We start from the raw sequence: 23,819 nt of genomic DNA, 5'->3' as shown, positions 1-23,819 counted from the left end.
GGTTTTTTTATTTTAGCAAAGCTTTTGGTATTGTCTCTCACGGTATCCTTCTGGACAAAATGTCCAGCATACAGCTAGACAAGTCCATAATACATTGGGTGAACAATTGGCTGACGGATCGGGCTCAAAGAGTTATAGTAAATGGAGTTACATCAGGCTGGCAGCCAGTCACTAGTGGGGTTCCCCAGGGCTCAATTTTAGGGCCAGTTCTCTTCAATGTTTTTATAAATGATCTGGATACAGGAGTCAAATGTACATTAGTTAAGTTTACTGATGATACTAAATTAGGAGGAGATGTGGACTGCCTCAAGCGTAGAGAGGCCTTACAGAGAGATCTGAATAGACTAGAGAGCTGAGCAATCACCAGCCATATAAAATTTAAAAAGAGAAAGTGCTGCATACTCCCCCTGGGACAGGTAATCCTGGTTATACATGTAAATCGGGCAACAAGAGGCTGGAGAGCAGCCCTGTGGAAAGAGATCTGGGGGTTTGGGTTGATGGCAAGTGTTGCCTGGCAGCCAAAAGGTTTGTGTCCTGGGGTACTTCAAGCACAGAATAGCTAGCCAGTTGAGGGAGGTGATTGTCCCACTCTACGCTGCACTGATGCGGCCCTATCTCTTGAGTACCGTGTGCAATTTTGGGCACCTCAATAAAAGAAGGACATCAAACTATTAGAGTGTGTCTAGAGGAGGGTGACCAAGATGGTGAAAGGCCTCAACGGCAAGATTTATGAGGAGTGGCTGAGGTCACTTGGTTTGTTCATCTTGGAGAAGAGAAGGCTGAGGGGTGACTTCATCGCAGTCTACAACTTCCTCAAGGGGGGCAGCGGAGGTGGAGGTGCTGATCTCCTCTTTCTGATGACCAGCAATAAAACACGAGGAAATGGAATGAAGCTGCATCAGGGGGAGTTCAGATTGGACGTTAGGAAAAGATTCTTCACTGAGAGGGTGTTCGGTCACTGGAACAGGCTCCCCAAGGAAGTGGTCATGGCACCAAGCCTGTCAGAATTCAAGGAACATCTGGATGATGCTCTTAGTCATATGGTTTAGTTTTAGGTAGTCCTGTGAGGAGCAGGGAGTTGGACTTGTGTGGGGATCTGTCCCCTTCCTTTTGGGCATTGTCTCAGAAATCTATGCCACGTGCTCAGGCGACATCTTGTGGGGACTGCCTGGAATGCCTGATCTTGGCAACGCTCGATGACGCAATAAGCTAGGCGCCCCCCCTCCACCCGCCTCCGGATGTGTGTCTCCGGCGACCGCCTGGCAAGGGGCCAATGCTACAGTGCAGGAACCGGACATATCCCGCCTTCGGACCTGTGATTGGTGCGAACTGTTGACTGGCAACCCCAAGTCACAAGACTCTGCCGAGAAACTCTATAAAAGAGGCTGGATCGCTCGACCACGCGGGACCCTCACCGCCATCTTCCAACTAACAACAAAAGGGAATCCGTGGGACGCCGCTGGAGCTCTCAGGGTGGTGAATATTCTTTCTCTCTCAACTGTTTTATTTTTCTCTCTTTCTTTTACTTCTCTCTCTCTCTCTCTCTTCCTTGAACATTGAGTTGCCTCATTGTTGGACTTAATAAAATCAGAGTTAAGTTTGTTGATACCGTGCCTCGGTTGTGCTTCGTCCGAACTCAAGGATCATGAATCTATTTTATTTCGGGTCAGGATTTTTTGGGGGTGCTTTACCTGCAGGCAGGTTAAGCATACCGGGTGATAATTTGGCGGGCCCCGCATGGGGGGGGCTGTCTGCATTGAACCAGGCACGCCGCACGTGGGCTGCACTGGAGTTACTAATTCCGCGGGTCTCTGTCTCGGGGACTGTCTGCATTTTATTTCTAGATTTGCTTTTGAGAACTAATTAGGCGGGCCTACAACCTACGTAGGCTGTCTGCATTTTATTTCTAGATTTGCTAATTAGGCGGACCTAAATCCGGAACACGACAACTTGATGATCCTTATGGGTCCCTTCCAACTCAAGATATTCTATGATTCTGTGTATTTGGTTCATTAATTCCACATATTCTGGATTACTGCTGAGTGGGAGAGGGTAGAAGGATGAAGTGTGATGGAAGTGTGCAATCTTTTCATTATAAGCTAAAGGAATATGTATACTTTGAACAACATTAAGTTTTAAAATGTATCTTTTTCAGACATTACTGTCAGTTAAATTTTTTCTTTTTTTTCCACTGAAAAAAGTGAAATAATAGGAACCAAAAATTTTTAGACCAACTGTGAGTGACATTTATGTAAATTGATACTATAACAGTAAGCAACAGCTTTGAAAAATACACTGAGGCATGCGGGAGGAACACATTGTAGAAGTACTAATAAAGACTCTTCCTCTGATCTATGTTGGAGTGTGTGATAGTTCTGTCACAGGCAGTCCCAGGAGAATCCAGCAGGGTGCTTCTAACAAATGAGGTTCCTCATGTGAATGGCAGAAAACTCATGAGTTTTGATTGTGTTATTTGCCTGGGTTTGTTAGATGGGTGTGAACAAATTGGTATAGATCCAGTTACTAACTGGCACAGCTGGGACTCACCAAAGAAACAAATCAAAAAATATGGATCCTGTTGCAAAGAGATACTTAGTTCATAAAATGAACAGAACTTGTTTCAGCATAAAAGGTACAAGAGATACTAAACAAGCTATAGTGCTTTACTTACGGAGCAACACTTCCAAGATATGAAGACTATTGGGAAAAATAGAAACATGCAAAACTATTGCAATTGGTTTATAAAAACATTCTGTAAAATCTGTATTGCAATTGCACACAGAAGCCCATAGAAAAGTATAAAAAAAACTATAAATAAAACAGTACCCAAAAAGAAGATGGAGGAAATGCAAACAGGTTTAAGGTGTTATCACCATAATTGATGTTGGTTTTGTTAGCATTTTCAGGATCTGCTGAACCACATCTAATATAAACAGCTGTAATCCACAGCCCACAATCTCTTGCCACCGATCTTTGTATCACTGATGCTGGAAAGCAATTCAGATCATTATCTGAGATTGTTGTTGTTCCAAGAATACACAGATTACTCATACATGGCTGTTCAACTTCAAATGGACACTAAAATCTTGAGACGTTCTTAATTGCTTTCTGTAAGCCTTTTATTTTCACGTGCAAAGGTACTCAGAAGGACCACCTTTTGAGGTCAAACTTTTGAATTTTCCAGAATTAAATTTCAAATTGCATTTTCAGTGGTAACATTCATAGGTCACACTTGGTGCTTGTCCCTGGCTAGTTGATGGTAAAATACTGATCATAGTATATGAACGTAGTATGTGGACTTGTTCATTAAGTATCTCCTGAGTTTCTTTGAAAACACCTGTGAGAAATTGCGCTGAACATCATGGTGACCAAGTTTGAGTGGTAAGGGAAGAGTGCCTGTGAGCAGTGAGGAGGCATAAGAATGGTAAGAATGGGGGAGACTTCAGTAAAAGAAACTTTCAAAAGTTTATAAATGCTCTTGTGAGGGAAATGGTACAGTTCTTCTGAGTCTAGTCTTTCTCTGAGTTGTACAGCTCTACAATGATTTGACAATAAAGTTTAATTCTTCATTCCTGACGTTTACAGTTGTTCCCATTTCAGCTTCTTCGCTTGCTGTTCATTTTGAAACCTAAAGTAACTATTGGATAATCCTGAATTTTTAATTACAAGTATAGCACCAGATTATGATGAAACTTGACAAAATAGAGAAAAAAAGATTAATTCTTTCTTCTTGGCAGATCTTGGAAAACTCACAATGGCAAAAGTAAATTAGGGTATAAGTCACATACACACACCTCAATAAAACACGTGATTTCAGTAGAGATGTGCATGAGTTAATTACCTGATATTAGTGCTAATAGTGTGGCAATAGTTGAAGACCGTATACAGCCATATCCTCGGTGCAGCAGAGAGCAGTTTACTAGATCTGTGACCAGCATCAGACAGGGCTCTGCTAGTGATCAGAACACTTAGGATGGAAATTAGAAGGCCTTTACACAGCAAAGCTTTGAGATTCTGAGCATTAATAAAACCTCCTAGTTTTTAAAAGGAGCTCAGTTTATGGAACTCTACAATATGTTGTCCTGTGAGCAGAGAGAACAGGACTGTCTGCAGTAGTGACTTCTGCTGTTATGTTGCTGTATCTCACGGATAAAATATTCTATAGAAAAATTCTCAAACAGTTTTTAAGACAAAAGAGACATATTTTACTCTAGCTGGAGGCTGGCCTAGTTTATATTAGCAGATTTTTATAAATAAGATGTTGAGGGAGGGGATATGTCAATGAGGAGTGATAGAGTAGTGTAGTGGCAGTATCTTTGTTCAGTAACCAATAGCTGCCTTCTACATAGGAAGGCATGAGGAGCACCCAGGACTTCGGGCTCGTCTAGTTTGGAGAGAAGGAGGCTGAGGCATGACCTCGTTGCTCTCTACAGCTTCCAAGGAGGGGAAGTGGAGAGGGAGGTGATGATCTCTTCTCCCTGGTATCCAGTGACAGGACATGTGGGAATGGTTCAAAGCTGCACCAGGGGAGGTTTAAACTGGACATTAGGAAGCATTTCTTTCCCGAGGGTGTTTAATCACTGGAACAGGCTTCCTAGAGAGGTGGTCAATGCTCCAAGTCTGTCAGTGTTTAAGAGGCATTTGGACAATGCCTTTAATAACATGCTTTAAATTTTGGTCAGCCCTGCAGTGGTCAGGCAGTTGGACTAGATGATCATTGTAGGTCCCTTCCAACCGAAATATGCTATCCTATTCTTAGGCCCTGTTGTGAACCTCTGCAAAACAGGGATAATGCTGTTGAATGTCTTTATAATTTTTTTCAGGTTTATACACTAAAAGTCATTAGAGTCTTTGAAAGATATTATCACTCCACCAGGCAACATCCCATGAGAAGTGATGGCGCAAGTCAGACACCAAAGGTTTTCCCTGTCGGTTATGAACTGAGCACAGTTTTTCTGTTTTCATTTAATTTCAGTTCCTGTCAGATGCAAGAAGGAGGTTTTAGAAGGAATGAAAGATTAATCAACTAAGGATTAATATTTTAGGAAAACCTGTTTTAGTATTTTCAGACATTGTTCGACCTTCCTGTGCCGACTTAGTTCAGCACAATAGGGGAACCAGAACTACAAGTCTGAATTCAGTAATGCAATGTAAAAATTCTTAGAAAGTTTTCTCCTCTGTGAGTTTGTCTTGGCACCACTGAGGTACCTGGTAAATCCCTCTTGACATCAACAATGTAATATTAGTTGTTTAGAAACGGGGAGGTGGGGAAGTCAAAGAATTGGTATTCTGTGTTGTGCTCCATGTTTACAGAAAGTAACCCGGTATTGAGAGGTTTCTGCTTCCAAACCATCAACAGAGCCTACATAGAAGTGTACACTGGCTGGTGCAGGTAAAAAAAGAAGGTTAGAATAGATTTCAAAATAGTAATATCACTTTGGATAACTTCATTTTAAAAATTTGATACTAAAATTTCATAATTCCTGGTGCAGCCTCCTAAATCTTTAAATAGTAGTAATATAAATCTGCAATGAATACTTTTACAAGATACTAAGCCCAGATGCTTAGAGACACTAGGCAAATGCTACATATGCCAGAACAGCCTAATAAAGTTCCTCATAGACTAGCATTCCCTGGGATCTATTCCAAAAATTGTCTTGTTTTGAAAAGTAGTATAACCTGAGGGGTTTCAGAGTTCAAGCACTGGGAATGAGGTAAAATACACACAAAGAGAAAGGAGTGTAGAATGCCATCATTCTGACATAGCTTTTTGAAGGAGGCCATCTGATCAATGCTTTTTTCCAATGGTGGAGGAAAGGAGAAAGAGAAACCCACAGTAATGCATGCCAGAATTAGATGTTGATGATTCTTTCATTTTATTCTGTATGCTTCATGATCACATTCTGTAAGTCCAAAATAAAACCCTGAAATAAGATACATCTAATCCAGTAGCGCTATCTGCTGCAGCATACACCTAAGGTCACAGATCCCTGCTCCCTCTCATTCATTTACTGCCAAATAGAGAGCCAAGATAACAGCATGAATGTCAAGATAGCCTGCTATCACTGTTTTTCCACTCGTGACGATGCTTTTCTTGTGCTTTAACAAAAAGGCACTGGTATCATCACCAGAATTTACACTAGCAAGCTGGGAGCAAACAGACCCTTGTGAGTAATGGCCAGCAGTGGGATCTGAATTTCCAGTGGGAAGGAGACATGAGCCAGCGACACCAGTGGCTGCCCCACAAAACATCCAGCCTTGCAACAGACTGCAGGGGTTTTTCAGGAACAATTGTCATGAAATCCTGAGAAACCAGCTTACCATCTCTCCCTCTCCCTCAGTCTGAACTAGTTTGTGTATATCTTGTTGCTCTTAACAAGGCAGATTTGTGATTTTGAGATTCAGAAATTTTGTCCATGTCTGTAATAGTCACAGTTCCTTAAGTGGCAGAACTACACACAGAAAACTGTAGAAATGAACACCCTTAATGTATCTGACACCAGTCTGCTTACACTCATTGGCACCTACTCATACCTATAGTCATTATTCATTAAACACTGTTTGTCTTAATTGCATTCAATAATTTGAGCAATGAGTATGCTATAATTTGATGGAAATAAAATACTGTTTTCTCTCCTTGCACATTCCTGACAGAAGGTGAATACCCAGAAATACTATACATATCTAAAACATTCCATAGACACCCCTAATATGAAGTGTTGCTTAAAAGTAAGGTTAAGTTTTTTATTGTACAGAGAAATGCTTTAAGCCATGATCAATAGATTACTTAGGAACTTAATTCTTTTTAGATATTTAATTTCTCATAGATTATAAGTGCCTGTAAAGAGTTTGAAGCCTGAAGTACATCTCCTCCCAAATGCTTTCCTAAATTGTGGTCTCGGTTATTTACACAGAATTGCTTTGAGTTGTGCTTAGAAATAATGTTTTTATTCGGTGTTTTTAGACTGAAATAAAATTTTCAAACTGTTTTTAATGCACTACTAGAAATTCGAACTAATTTGATACTTACTTTATTTGCTCAATGGTGGGAAATAAATATTTTGTGTTATTGGCTCACAAAAAAAAAAACCCAGCTGAACAAAAACCTTCATCCTTCTTTCTTACGATCTGAGTGTTCTCAGTGTTCCTGCAAAATACATTTTGTTTCTGTGTAGGATGTAACTGGGCTGAGTTACAGAGCAAGGATATGAGAGGTAAGGGGAAATAATCATAAATGTGGAAAGTTCACATAGAACAGTCCTTTTTAATTTGACAGAAATATTCTGTATGCCTATATAACATGCTCTGATGTTGTTATAATGATAGGCAAATCTGTCATCAGATATTCAACCTATGCCTTGGCTCTGGCAAACATCCTTTATGCTGTTTTGCTGAGAGAAACAATCCTAAAATCAGCGGTCTTACGTGTTATGTTCAGTCCACCAAAGTACCAAGTCTAGTTTCAGGCTCTTTCTACACTAATGGAGCCAGTGGAGAAAGATGTGCACACCCATCACGATTAAACCCCAGAGCAACTAATTTCACCTGTCTGTTTTAGAAAGGGATAAAACTACTTCTGGGAATCCAGCTTCCCTTGACGTATTATAAAGAAAATAAAATAAATTCCTTAGAACTAAGATTTAATTGTTAGATAGTTAAGTGAGAGTGATCCTCTACTCTAACTACATACAGATTACGGCATTACAGAAGAGATTTATTGAGAGTCTAGAATGCAGGCACTGTACTCCCTTTACTCGCTGTAACAACCCTTTACCATCTGTCATTTACAGCTCTTAATCTGTAGTTAATAAGCCATGGTCCTTGGGTAAGATTATTAAGATTGAAGAAGGTTTGAAAATAAATAAAGGAAAATTGCAAGTGGGCTTGGTAGGCAAAGAGTCACTCAGCCTGTGGTCAGTGGACCACATGTGCTTTGTAAAGCATCTGGAAATACTCTACAAAATTATTACAAAAAAACAACATGCCTGCAGACATCATCAGGACCCAGTCCTTGATGGCAGATGTCATTCATTCTGTTACTACACATCAGCAGAGCAACTGGAAATTATCAAACAGTGGCAATAAGCTGGTCAGTGCCTGGAGGTTTGGTGTTTCTTCAGATAAACAAACAAACAAACAAAACACCCTGTTCAAAACAGCAGCTGTCTGTGTAACAAGAGCTGTCTTTAAAAGAGTGACTGTATCAGGGGACCTCAGAGTTATAAAGATGAACCATCTTCTCAGTTTTAACAATAGTTTCTAAGCTAATGTCGAGGAGTGATTTGTGACAGTGGATACATTACCTCTACACCTATTGTACTTGTGCTATTATGGGCCGTATTTTTGATTCCAAGGTTTTCATTCTGGACAGTTCTTTGAACAATGTGGTTTTTTAAAATGCTCTAATCAATCCTACATTTTTTTCTTTTTCTTAAAGTGATTGTTATAATCATATTACCATTTAATCACATTAACATTTAAAAGCTCCTAAACCAGATTCTTTAATCTTCTTGGGTTTTATTCAAGTTTTAGCAGGTATCACAAAAGTAGATAAGTATATGGTAATATTATTGTGAAAATGTAAAACTGAGTGCAAGAAAGGACTACAAACTGCAGGAAAAAGGGCTTAAGGGGTGTTCAGTTCAATAGGGTGTATCTGCCTTCTTGCATAAGAAAGCTGAAATGGGAATAGAGATCAGAGAATTTAAAATCATTTCACATTGATTTATTCCTCATTCACAGTAGTGTGTATTTCCCTTTGAAGTAGAAACATGCACAGAAACAGAAACATGCACAGTTTATTTATTAGCTTCTTAAATAACAACTTATGCTTGCAAAACCTGATAGATTGATGCCTTGTCTTTCTTTCACAAAGTGCAACAATTCCTTCAACATACCATAAATTTGTGTTTTAAAAGTCTTTTTTTAGGACAGATGATAAAACAATTAAGTCTGATTTTTTTTTCAAATTTGAAGTGAATTGCAATAAAAAGTACCAGCTAGCTGGGCAGATCCTCTGTGTGCAAACTATACACTCATTGATGGCAGTTTAAAAAAATATCCTGGAAGTCTGCGCTTTCTTCAAAGAAGATGGATGTGTTTTCATTTACATATTTGAGATTGCTTTCAAGTGGGCAGTGATAATGTCATGGTTTTTTTCTTCCTCAACAGGAAAATGTTAGATTTATTTTCCGCAATTGCAGAAAATAGATCAAATTAGAGAGTCTAAGACATTGGGTGTTTGTTCAGCATCATAAGACAAAATTACCTTCTCTAAATATTTTAGAAAAAATCAGTTTATCTTCCCCATTCAGTAAAGTTATCACCCTTCCCTTTTTATACACAGTGACATTGTCACGTAAAGTGTGCTAAATTAAGCCTGATGTTGAAGTTAAGAAAGATGTCTGAGGCAATTTAGCAATTAATCACTGCTAAGAAAAAGAGGTCTCACGTGCCTCCTCCCTTACATGCTCTTCTCTTGTATATCCACATCTATGTGGTTTTACTTTTCCCCAAGCAGTATATCTGGTACTCACTAGGTACTTTTCTGTGGCAGTTCAACTGGATGAACGTGCAACAAGTAATCTGGCAAAAAAATTAAGACATTTCTGCCAGATGAGTTGAACTGCCTCACAGAAGGTTCCAGATGGCACTAGAGTGGCACAGGGTAAGAAACGTGTGTGCAATTTGTTCTATTTTAAAGAAGTTTCATGCAAATGTGCTTCCCTTCTACTTGGAGTACTTGGATTATACTATGAACACACATGTGATCTCATATAGCAGTTTAGCTAGCAGGTGTTTTATTGTGTTGAAATAAGAAAACCCAAAAGATTCAAATGCTAAATTTGTAAACTATTTTCCTAAAAGCTTAAATTATATTTTCAAAATTTGGACTCATTTCACACTTACCATTTATTTCACATAAACATTTATTTATTAGTTCTTTATACATGTATTTATAAATTTGTTTCACCTAAACAAAAGAAACTGTTCCTGTGACATGGTTGTTATTACAAACAGAATCTAATAAGAGTTACTCTAAGTAACTTGTTGATCATGAGTCTTATCACTCTCAGCAGCATCATTATAGAAAGGCATTTGCATGGTTTATTGATGTGTGAATATTTGTGGTCCTTAGTTACTTGTTGATGACTCTCCTGCAGATAGCTGTCTTGCTTTCCATGGAATCGACTGAGCAAATGTTCTCAAGTTACGTTACAGTTTGCATATTCAGGTTGAATGTCTCAGAAAATGTACTTCAGACAAGTTTCAAAGTACCCTTTTTCGTGCTGCTGAAACAGCATTTATCAGCAAAATATACTAATTTGGGCATAAGAAAAATTGATTGCTTTGACTAGCTGTGGTGCACATAAAAAATGGACAGAATTCAACCCAATGGCACCTGAAATAACAGTTTAGCAAGCAACAAGACTGTCCTGAGATTCGTTGAGATTTCATATTTATGATCATATGCTGAAGTTGGAGGTTAGCTGCAAACTGTATAATGACGAGTTGCAAGCACCATATTGTGTTGTTACTGCTTAGCTTTCTTACCATGAGTTACTGTGAGGCAACACAATTAAAAAAGGAAAGGGAGGCAGGGAGGGGTGAGGAGAGGGAGGGAGGGAGGGAGGGAGGGAGGGAGGGAAGGAGGAAGGAAGGAAGGAAGGAAGGAAGGATGACAGGAAAAAAGAAAGGAAGAACGGAAGCAAAAGGAGAGGAGGAAGGAAGGAAAAGAGCAAGAGGAGAAAAGAATTGAAAGACTGGGGCAAAATATGTTTCAATACTAATGAGAATAGTCTATCAAGGAACTATTGACAAGAAACCCAGTAACATATCACCTCGAAAGAAAACGTTTGCTAGAGCCCTAAGCTGAAGTTTTGTCAAGGTAATGGCAGAAGAAGTTTCTCTGCAAAGGAGGAAAAAAATAAATGTTTGCAGGAAACAGGGTCTTCTTTATTTCCACTGCTAAAATCACAAGAAAGCAAGCAAGCAAAAAGCAGTGACCGATAAAATGAGAAATGCTAAAACTCAAAGAGGAGATCAGTACCCATATACCAGCTAAAATGAAGAATGCTAGGTATCACTGTAGACAGCAAGGCAGAGATGTGGTTATTTATGCTTCCCACGTGGAGTGCAAGAGGCTGTGGTGATAAAAGTACAAGGAAGTAATACTTAAGGAGAAAACTGGCTGGGGTAACGGTTTTAAACTGAAAGAGGGTTGATTTAAATTAGATATTAGGAAGAAATTCTTTCCTGTGAGGGTGGTGAGACACTGGAACAGGTTACCCAGAGAAGTTGTAGATGCCCCCTCCCTGGCAGTGTTCAAGGCCAGGTTGGATGGGACTTTGAGCAACCTGGTCTAGTGGAAAGGGATCCTTTTCCGTGGCAGGGGGGTTGGAAATAGATGATCTTTAAGGTCCTTTCCAACCCAAACTGTTCTATGATTCTATGATAATATTTATAACAAGGCCGTCTGGAGGTTCTGGAGTGTTTCTGGAAACCAAACCAAAAGATGGATTTCACTGAAACATTCGAAACATTAAAAGACCAGTTTTGCGTAATTGAAACCCCATACAGCATGGTTTGTACCAACTTATTTTAATGCTGGTCAATATCTGAGCAGCATAGGTATGAATGAACAAGTAAGAAAAGTAGGTTTAGGAAGAAATATCAATAAACCAACATATCTAATAGTTTTTTGTAAAACTAAAACTTAAGCAGCAGAACCTAAGGCAAAATAATTAGTTTAGTTCAAATGCGCTATGCTTATTAAAAAGAATAAGGGTTGTTATCTCATAACTGCCTCTGTTATGAACTTTGCAGCCTCAGCAGAACATAAAATGAAGAAATGTCCTCCATTTTAATACTACTGCATTCATTACATGGCCTACAGGGGCCATTATGATCATCTTGTCTGACCTCCTGAATAGCACAAACAACAAGAATTTATTGAGTTCAATGTTGTTTGAAACAGAGAATGTGGAAGTTTTACTTCCATGAGTCCATGATTTTATCACAGACATTAAAAAAGTTCTATGAGGCAATTTGGGGAAAGACAGGAGCAGTGAGCATACAGACAGCTGTCACTAGGCATACCTAGAGCTGTCATTCTCCTTAAGCCTACACAGAGAGGCATCACACAGTTCTTCAGAGTTCTGGCTGTGCTCTGGATTCTCACCATCATTTTTTATATAGCTAAGGGAGATTTCTGAGCAGAAATTTTAAGAAATTCAATATGGCCTTCATTACATGGCATTTATATATGGAAAATTATGGTTTGGGATTTTCATATAGACATGCTTTTTAAAATGCATTTAAAGTCCATCTTTCCCATAAGAACCAAGGAAGGAAATACCACTTCTTTTCATACCTCACTAAAAAGTATGTAAGGCTGTTAAAACAGTGCTTGTTAAAGTAATTAAGAGACTAATTATTTTATATACAGGTTTACAGCTGATAAAAGAATGACCTTTATCTTCTATAAAGCATATGAACTATTAAAACTAACTTTTCCATGCTATTCCAGAAACACAAGAAATAATGTTAGCTATCAGAAACTGTCTTATATAGTTGTTGAAACTCACATATCTGTATCTATTCAGTACTCAGAATTGTTCCAAAATTTACTGAAACCAATTTTTCAAAATGCTGTTATTAACTAATGAAGAAATATATTCCTGACTCTCTAGATGAGTGCAAGCTTTGCTTTACCAAAGCAATCATCCCTTCTAGAGTAAAATTTTCTCCATATTCTTCTTGTCTCTTCTGATGGTGTGACTCGACTACTTCTTGGAAATAAAAGGTTTTTTTTTCTTACAAAGAATATTACATTTTTCCTACAAGGACATTTCTTGAAATTTGCTCTAGTCAAGCTTTTTTTCCCCATTTTTTAGACACAAAGAGTGTATGAACTAGAATTTGCAATTTGAAGGCATTCATCCACTTCGGTATATTTCTCCTGTGGCCCCCTACCCTGAGCAGAAAAATGTTCCAATCAGCTGATCCTTAAACACTGTGCTAGACTGTGAATTTAGTCTGTAACCCATTGATAGCTCAGCTAGTCCTCCGTTATCACGGGGATAGATATGGCAGGGAAATATGAACTTAGAGACAGTCTAAGTTATGAAGTAAACATGTCTATAATTTTCTTTTTGTTTTGTAAATAATTTCATTTTTTAAACAATTTTTAATACTGAAATGGAATTTAGGCTGAAAAAGGCTTTCTTGTTACCTGTTAAACCTATTAAGGGAATGGTGAGATGCAGTAGCGAAATTTTTCTGGTAAAAACTCATTAGGTTTCCCGCTGGCTAGAATATACTATTTGCTTTAAAACCAAATGCCAGGTCAAACTGCTGAATAAAAAGGATGAGGTCATTATTTCTGATTATAAGAAAAGTATTATGATTTCTCTTCTGGGCTTCCAAAGACATCTTTAAAATATCTATGCTAAATATGTTTGTGTCTGAACTCAGATAAGGCAGTAATAACAACTGACAGTTATATAGCGTATTCCAGGTAAAGATATCAGCAAATTCTACAAACTAATTAAAAATTGTATTTGCAGGGATCACTTTCTCATCACAGAAATCTTGACAACACTAAGGTGGAAATCAGCAATGCTTACAACAAAAACAGAGAAAGCAACATGTTCAAGATGGAAAATTATAAACACTGTGTCCCCTTGAAAGTTCAATAGCAAATTAGACTGGCAGAAAACATAAGCTCTAGTGCAATTTAGCCAGAACATTAGGTAACTGCTGCAAGAACACTCTGTATCGCTTTGTGTTTAGAAAAATTAAAGGTAATGTCTAAAAGAATCAGCACGTGTATCTGCCTTACATTCAGGGTCACTAAACAACTAAACTAGAGCATTCTACTCATTTGCAGCTTGTTCTAAAACTGGATTGAGCAGAGATGTAGGTGTCTGAAGACTTCAGATATAAGTGCTTCAGAGCAGTGGGGCTCAGCAAAGGCTATGGATGACTCATGTCTTGTCCTAGACATCAGCTCTGTTTTGTCTGTCCTAGGCTGTTAAAGAGCAGTAACCTTACTACGATGCTGAATACAGTGATGATGTTCTTAAAAATCACCCAAGTATTCTCATCTGGAAGGTTTCTCATCAGCCTCCCCCAGCAGGAACTCAGCCTGTATTGAATGAATGGACAATTTTCTTCTGACATGCTGGAGCTCACAAGTCAGCTCGCATGCACACATTTTTTTCTTACAGACAGCTTGAGATCGTGTTGTCATTTATTAGGTGACAATTTTGTATATCCATAAATAGCATAGTAAGATCCCAAAAATAAGTGTGTGCAAGGGTGTGTGTGTGAGATGTGTGGCAAGTGCCGCTGCAGAAAACAAGTCGATATCAAAACCCCAGAGTAAGGGACTGCCTCCAGGCCTTTTGCTATCAGAGGGTGGTCTTCCTGTCAGGGTAGACAGCATCGAACAAATGAAGACAATGAAAGGTAATTCCTTCAAGGTCTTTAAATAGCCAGAATACGGTAATCACAAATTTAGGCATTACAAAATATTTCGCAGAAAAATGTTTCATTTTGTTTTGTTTTTTTCTGGGATATTTAGCTTCTTTTAGCCCTTTCTCAGACCTCATTGTATACCAATGATATCAGAAAACATTACCTGCACAGTTATCTTACCTGTACAAATAATGCTCTTCTAAACAATTAATATAATTTAAAACCAGTGGTTATTTTTCATGTATAGTTTTTTAAATTAAGGTTAAAGTGAGTCAGTTTAAAATTAAGTCATATCATAAATAAAACTCTCATTTCATTTAGCCTTATTTTATAATCTTTTTTTTTAATCTCTTCAAAATAATTATCTTCTATTTGCTTGTCATTACCTTGGTAATTTCCTCTATGGCTTGATTTAGAAAATGGTATTCAGGAGGGCAGTAGAGGATGAATGAGCTAAGATATAATAATTTTGTTTATTATTTTACAGATTACAGGGAGCAATTTGTTTTATGAAACAACACAGAAGAAAACAGGCACTGTTCTGGAAATTAAAGGTCTGCCAGGGTGCTGCACAATACTCTTCTGAATTACAGATTAATTAAACACTTCAAAAAAAATCAAAGTAAATGTCAGAGGCAAAGAGCTGAAATTAAAGAATATAGAATAACTATTACAAGCATAGCTAAGACAAAATCATTTGAAATATTGTAATAGGTAATATATGATAATGTCTGAAAAATAATCTTCTCTTTTTCAGGTCCAGGATTCAGCATAAACAGATATTGATATGATAACAATGATATGTTGGTGTGTACTTGGTTATTGTGGGTTTAGAATTGAGGATGTGGCTTTCCTCTCACATATGTTAAACTACTTACAATTTCCAAATAAATAATAAAGGACATTATTTATGTAAATGGTTTTGGTTGATGAAGGTCTTCTAGACCTTTGTTTCTCCTAAGGAAAGAGCAAGGAACATGAATGTTTTAAATTGAAAAGACGCAGTCTGAAATCCTGTAAAAACTGTCAACTGTTAATGCAAAAGTGGGACATCATAAACGAGATTTTTCTCCTATCACTTTTCCCCATTACTCCATGATTTACATGTTCACTGCTGTGAAAGCCTTTTTTAAAGAAAAAGGACCAGACCCAAGAGTGACTAGAAGGCTTCTTTCCAATTTGCATTTTGGTATAGAGCTTACTAGGAGGTGAGGAGGAAGAGTGTTAAACACAGTAAATATGAAAAGAAGCAAAGAGCAGCTGCCTTCTTGCAACCTTCTTTTCCACTTTTCCTTCTCTATCCTAATATTTACAGGTACTCCTTTCTTTTTGCCTTCTTCCCAATCTTTACATTCCAGCTCTTTTCATCTTCCTCTTTTTCTTCTACATAATTCTGTGTAGTCTTGTAAATTCTGTAATTCCCCTGTTATAACTTCTGTATTGCAACTTACTCTGTTTAGCTAGTTAAGAGGTTTGAGAAATGCATAAAAATATAAGCTCCTCCTTTGCCTGCGAGCTGTGGTGAGCATAGTCCGACCAGCCTAGCATGACCTTCCTCTTAGGCAGAGAGAAAAGGACTCCTTACTGCTCTCTCTTGCTCAGACAGATGCTGACTTGTGTTCATCCTTGGACAGGATTTGTAATTGTTCATAATTGTTTACAGACTCTAGGCTCTGCTCAAAACTTTCCCAGTACTCTGAACTGTCACTTGCCCCACTTAGTAGACTAGGTAGTATTACATGGTGACAGACAACACTAAATCAAAGGCCCTGCATACATGGATATTAAAATATTATACTGAACCTACAGATTAAAGAAGGGTATTCAAGTCATTGAATGCACTCTTCAAAGAGTCTTAAGCAGCAGAGAGCTGTGCTTAGGACATAGGCAAAGAGAAAAGGAGGAAATCAGATGGTATATTGACTTGCGTTGATTAGAAACTCTTTCACTGAACTTCTAAAGATATCTTAGATATTCATTTGAGAAATGAGGGATGGTTTTAGCTTAGCAAGTATGTGCATTGTACCCATCAGACTTACTGAGAACAAATTCTCACTGTGAATTATCATTCAAGCATCTCAGTTCTCTATATACACGTACTTATGAATTTGCATTTCAACAGGATGTGAAGCTGAATTATATGAAATCTATTTTAGATAACATACTCAAGCTTTGAGGGAGTAAATCTTTTCTAGAACTACAAACCTTTTATCATTTTTTTCTATTTTATGCTTGCCATTTTACAGATAAAAACCAGAGCTTACTGCTAGAGATAACTCACTGAGTAGTGGAAACAAGCAAACAAAAAAGAGAAAGAATAAGCATTATATTAATAATAAATTTTTATGATTTCTTTATTTATACATTTCAATGGATGTTGTTGTGTGTATGGGCATGTGTGTGCTTTATGAAACAGATTTTTAAGTAAAACAATGGAGATAATTTTTAGATGTAATTTCACTGAAGTGTCTAGTAGCATATCCAGGAGGGTCTCTAAAGAACTGCCTATTGAAGAAGATGACCAGAAACAAATTTCAACGGTTATGTAATTTTTAGCTGTCTATTTAAATTGTCAAGGGAGCACAAAGCTTGCATGGCTCTCAAAACATTAGAATACAGCAGGAACAGAAGGGAAAAGGAGCAGATAACTGACTGGATGCATTTCTACTTCTGTCATCTCCTGATATTAATGCCTATAAGTCACTTTTAAAACATCTTCAGAACCTATCAGGGAAATTGGAGTCATGCTTGCTTGCCTCCATTCATTTATTTCTGACTTATCCATCAAGGTAATACTGGTTAATTGTGCTTCACAAAATCACAGAATCACAGAATGGTTGTGGTTGGAAAGGACCTCTGGAGGTCATCTCGTCCAATGCCCCCTGCTCAAGCATCTAGAGCCAGTTGCCCAGAACCACGTCCAGATGGCTTTTGAATATCTTTTTCATCTGATGTTCAGGTAAATAATTTTTATTGAGCTACTTGATTTGTCACTTATTTAAAATTCTCCTTTCTTACTTTAATAGTATAATGGTCATAATTAACAGTTGTGATCATGAAACCTGATGACCACATAAGCTAGCAAGAAATCTCATTGCTGATTTGATATTAAGGCAGACAACTATTAAGCTTTGGGGAGCTTTACTAAACTACCATTATTTGGCAATTTTTAGATAAAAAATTTTGATGGTTCGCACTTAGAAACAAACCTTTCTGCTTAGTGTTCTTTGTGTTTGTTTAAAAGGATCTATATTATCTCTTGCTGTCACTACTTTACACACTACACATTTTAGTAGTCCACAAATATTGTTATGATTTGTTCACTATTTCATTTTCAAATAGTTGCTGAACTTACACCTATGCTTTGTGATCAGCTAACCACATTCAAGGAAATACTCTCAGTAGTCAGGCCAAAGATCTGCCCACACACCAAAGAGATAACAATGCATACCGGAACTCAGGAGGCTTAAGGCTTCTAGCATTCTCTCTGCTATAGAAAGAACATCATAATCTCTATAGTAAAAGCAGAAAAACGTATGAGTGGTGGAGAGGCATCAATAAATCTGAAAGCACCACTAAATTTCTTTCAGAGGTAGATGAGAACCGAACTCAATGGTAAACCCACAAATCTAGCTTTCCATATTTTTCAGGCTCTTTGGCTGTTTCAGAAATAATATTTTTTCCATTGCATTTTTACTTTTTTCAGCTATCTCAGGGATATATGGAGGTATGCAGAACATACCAGAGCATTATTGACACTCACTGAACTGAAAAGCAGATTTGAGTTGTGCTCTACATCTGTGCAATTTTAGGTGAGCTTTGACTTTATCCTAAACAATTCATGCATCTCCTTCTCTCCCACTCTATCTGGTGTTCACCAAGGCAAATAATTCTTTTACTTCAGTGAGTAATGAATCTAGCTCTGAGTAAAAGTCTCAGAATTGACATATGAAGCTGTTTGCTCAAAAGTACTTTTAAGTTGATTTTTTCAACTTGGAAATCATTTATATCCACTTCCACACAGTGATTTTCCTACAGTGATTTGCACTGGAACTTTGTACTAATAATTAACTGTCACATAACTATGCTTTCTTCTACTCCCATTATTTTTTCTAGTTACCTACTTGAGACATAAAAATAATTTAAACATTTAATATATGCCAACAATGATACAATAGATTTCCAGGTATGCAAGTGTGATAAATGTGTCTTATTTTTTACACAAGAATAAATCACTCTGTCCTTTAGCTGCCAGGCTGTCAGCTTCACCTGTGTAATTTGGAAAGAGTATTTCCTAATTTTCATAAAATGACAGATTTCAGGTCCACAGACTTCTTTGTGAATAATTGCTGGTTTCAGAAGAGTCAATGCTCTCCTTTCATAATGATCTTTAACATCTTGGGAATTAGTTCTGTTTTATAGAAAGAAACCTTCACACCTACTTCTTCAAAGTCTAGGTAATTAATCCAGTTCATGAAAGGGAAAAAAATATGTAAGAACTGAGATTTTTCTAGCACAATTTTTAGTTACAGCAGATGCTATAGAAGTCTTATCTTTATATCATGTCTTTCAGGAGTATGGCACAATCAACTAAGAGTAGCTACCCAGGAATCTGACTTTTTTTAGACACCTGTGAAATCATCATAAATTTGACCTCTCATGCTAAATTCACACCATTCGTACTCTGTTGAACTCCGCTGAATTCAACCAAGGTAAAACTGGGCTTCTTTTTCTTCAACTTTCAGATATGAGATGTCTGCATCACAGGATATTACAGCCAATTCATGTATCTTAGCACTGGATTAATTGACTTCTGTAGGTAACCGTCTCTGTCCATTCACAGCAGAAGGAACCCAGGTGACTTAGTGAGATGGATGCACTCGACCCTTTAACCATAGTTACAGTAGTTTGGTACAGGCTCCAAAGGAGGTAAAGGCCTGAGCCGTAGCCAGGCCAAGAACTTCTCTAGTTTCAATGTGTTCTCTACAAACCCACAAAGGAGTAGAGTCATTGTAGAGGTTTGGTTAAACGACAAGGGGCACGATCTTGTGCCACTGAGCAGTCTGAGCAACCCAGGCTTTGAGCTATGCAAGAGTTAAGTCCAGAGCTCTGAGTATGTAAATCCATAGACCAATCACAAGTGCGATCGGGGCGCGTGATTAGCATGTACTCAGGTTACCGCCTATATATTCGCGGCATGCTTTACGAATAAACGAGAAGCTTCCGTACTCACATTGAGAGTGTATAGTTTACTCTGGACCATCCCCCAGCACCTGCGAGCGCGCCCCCCCGTTTTTCCCCATACTTCAAGTCATCGATGCATATGAGCTTGAAACACCGATCACGCAATACACACATGAGAAGCAGGTGGCTTTTCCAAGACTCATTTATCAAAGAACAAAGTTGTGGGTACAAGGAGTCGCATGCATACCTTTCCCATCACATGTAGTTTGACTACAAACCAACCACTTTATTCCATAAATATGACAGCCTAAGTGAGACTTTTTTGAGTTCTCTCTGCTAGACAGTGTGGCTGCATGGCGGTGATCTCCCCTTGAGCTGGGACACCTCTTAAAGTTTCTTCTTGAGGCAGAAAGACCCTTTACCAATGGCAGATCTTTGGTAAGTGACAGCACACTGAATTAATACTAATAAAACATTACTAATCCATGTAGTTATTAAATACTAATTATTATAAATGTTGCATAGATAAATCCATTAGACATAAACCATTGTCCAAGTCTGAGACTAAGATTGGACTTAGCCGCACCTACGCTCCATCAGGAATTTAGAAAGCAACGGGATCCATGTTGAACCTCATGATTCAACAGGAGGGCCTTCCTTACTCTTTGTATTTCTTCCATCTGACATAAACTGTTGTCCAAGTCTGAGACTACTATTGGACATAGCTGCAGCTAAGCTCCATCAGGAGTTTAGAAAACAAGGGGGTCCACTCTGAACCTAGTGACTCAATGGGAGGGTCTTCCTTACACTTTTGCGTCTCCGGTCTCAGTATGAATCATTCTAACTCGAGCCTAACTCAATTTTCCTTTGTATGTTTCTTCCATGAAGTAATTAATAAGGTGAACCTCGGCATCAAACTTATTGAACCTTGGTAAACCACTGTTAAATTCTGTTAAATTGAATTGAATTTATTGAACTCTGCCAAATTATTATCTTTACCTCAATAAAACATATTGCTGCTTCCCTCTCTTGAGGTGCATTCCACTTGTTCATGACACTTAGGCAAGAAAAGTAAATTTTAGAAGGCTAAGCTTAAGTGAGAGAGAATCTTGACTATAGGTGCCAAGGGAAAAGAGAAGGCTGTCTTTCTGGAAAGAAAACAATTCAGAGATCACGGAGCTTCTAGTGCAAACCTGTAATTAATGTGACGCTGCATATATAAACAAGGTGGAAAGAATTAGCAAGAGAATCCTCCTTTTGTACACAGTGCTGATAGGATCAATACAATAGATTGTTACCAACAGAGCCTTCTTAAACTATTTGAAGAGGATGCTGATAAACTAGAAATTGTGCAGGAAAAGCCGTAAGAAAACAGTTCAAGGGCCGAGTATGCATAGGGTACCTGCCACTTCAGGACATAATTACATGAAGTCCTAATGGTCTCTGACACACAATTACATGTATTTCTCAAACATATAAGGAAGTTTGAAATATTCTTTGGTTTCTCTCTTAGCCTGATTGTTTCAAGTTTATATTTCCTATACTATATTAGTTACTCACAAAATTCTGTAAAAATGTAGTTTTGAATGTAAATCCTGAGATTTTCCAGAAACAAATTACAAACACAGTTCATCATATGAAATTAGTAATCACAGAGTTCATCAGCCAGTTTGAAAGATCTTGATTTATGACACAGACTTTTGTCTCTTGAGCTTCTGAAGTGATTGACATAAGTAGTTATCATACTTTTGATGAACAAGCCAGTAAAAAGGGTAAGATACTAAACATCTGTGTTTCACAGGTTATTCTTTTAGCAGGGGAAATATTAAGACTCAAATATCTTTGATTCTGTTACAGCTGTTTCACTCTGTCACACTCAGCCCCATACTTTTTGCATGTTTTCTTCTACTCCTTGAGATTTCTCCTGCAAAACAGGTCTTCTTTTTGTGAAAATTCTTGTCCAGTTCTATTCCTGGATAAAGTCTGTAACTTTAATTTCCAACATCACCACATTAAATACTCAAACAGATCATTGGCTCCAGAAATTTGTCACTATAACTTATCTTTTTATTGTCTACTTTTTTGACACCCCCCCCCCCCCGACAATAACTGAAACCAGAAACCTTCTAGCAATCAATACCATAAAGATAAGACTTTCACAGACAGAGAAAAAAAAATATTGGTTACCTAAATAGGCAATATTGTGAATAAAGCACTGCACAATCCATATATGACATAGATCATTGTTGATGTAGTACAGTGATGTGAAATACATCACCAGTGATTATATGGATACTAAATGAAATGTGATTTCAAGCAGAAGGGAAAAAAGAGAAACTAAAACTATGGAAAAGTTTCATCTCAGGCTGCTTCAATTTTGGAAACATAGCCAAGTCTTTGATAACAAGTGAGACTGAGTTGAAATAAGAACAATAAACCCCAAGTGATACTACTGGGAGATGCAAAATCAACCCTTGAGAGAAGCGTTATAATTTGACATATAGCAGAGTTTTGTTAATATCACTGAAGCTGAACAGTGTTAGTAAGTAGATAGAGAATATAAAAAATATAACAAAGAAAACCCCTTGAGCAAAGAGTTGCACATGTCATGGTATTCAGTATAAGCCAAATTAAGGTGAAGGTAGTGGATTACATAATTTTTCAGGAGCTGGTAAGCAACAGTAGGACAGCAGATAGCAAAATAAACATTATTGTTGCTGAATTCCTTATTGCATATTGTCCTCATACAGGATAAGAAAATCATCTGGTTGCGTACTAGCATGTAAGAGTTCCTTAATTTGCTTTTTCACAAACACATAGCTGATCATAAGAAACTAAATCTCATGGTTTAAAGTGCTGAGTTTAGCCCCACTGGAAAAGTACATGATGGGTCATGATAACTGTTTTAAAAAGGTATATTCACAGTGATATTGAAAAAATGCAGATTCCTGCATTAATCTCATGTCAGCATTGAAGTTGAGTGTTTTGAAGAGATAAATGAAAAAGATAATTAAGGAAGAGGAGAATGAGGAATATGCAAGCTCATCTCTCAGTTCTAAAAAAAAAAAAAAAGAGAAAAATATCCACTTGTCTCAAAATGTCTCTAGGAAAGGTTCCCTTTTCTTAAAGTAAAGGCTGATAGGACAGCTGGATAAACTCTTTGCTGTGAGAATCTGATAATCACAGAGGATCAGACCTAGTCTGATCATTGGCCATTACAGAAGAAAAGCCAATTTAAGCTCTCTTCCAGATATTAGATCTGGAGAGCACATCTTCATGTCAGTGAAAAGATGTGCTTTTTAATAAGGTGGTAAAACAATAGATTTCTTTATAATAGGAAGAGCTGAACAGCACAGTTGTAGTCTCTCTTGTTCTTTGCCTTTGTTGGAGATATTATTCTTTGGATATTCCAACAGTCTCTAAAAAACTCATCAAGTTTCTTGTCAAAATCAAAACTTCTATAGATATCCATTATTTAATAGGCTTTTTGCAACTAGCTTCCTATGGAGTATTTTGTTTTTTATCACTTACTTTTAGCATTTGTCTGTTTTGTTTTCAATAGTGAGGGCTTTTTTATTATTATTTTTAGTTTTATCTACGCAAAATTCTAGTTAACATTTTATGCTGTCTTATTCTTTTATGTATTCCTTATAGAATATCCATTATCTGACAGCACACTCAGAACACCAGATGATACTTACATTGTTTATTATGGTTAATTTCAAAGTAGTTCCCATCAGTTTTTCAAAACTATGTGAAGAAAAATCTCTCTATTTTGCCTCCAGCAAAATAAAGCACCCACTATATTATCCCTTGCTTCTTGCGCTTCTTATCATGCAGCTGTATTGCTGTTAAGAAAAGCAAGACAAGAGTTGATATAACTATGCTGTTGAGAAGTTTACACTGTATTTAATGTGGTCCATAGGTGAATATCACTCTTATTTATACAGTACTAAATTGTACTTGGAGTTTTAGAAACAGTAAGAAGACACAGAATTTGCCTGACAGAATGTAGGCACTCAAAGAAAGAAAGTCAAAAGGGTGAAGAATGTGATGCAATGCAGGATTAGAAGGTTTCCCCTGAATCATCGGGTGGGGTCCTCAGGACCAGCAGGCAAATGTGTCACAGAATGACTTTCATTAACTGACCAGTC

This window comes from Nyctibius grandis, chromosome 1 (genome assembly GCF_013368605.1).
Source record: "Nyctibius grandis isolate bNycGra1 chromosome 1, bNycGra1.pri, whole genome shotgun sequence".
In the NCBI taxonomy this organism is placed as follows: Eukaryota; Metazoa; Chordata; class Aves; order Nyctibiiformes; family Nyctibiidae; genus Nyctibius; species Nyctibius grandis.
The sequence above is the reverse complement of the archived record's forward strand: the minus strand, read 5'-3'. Positions refer to the sequence as shown.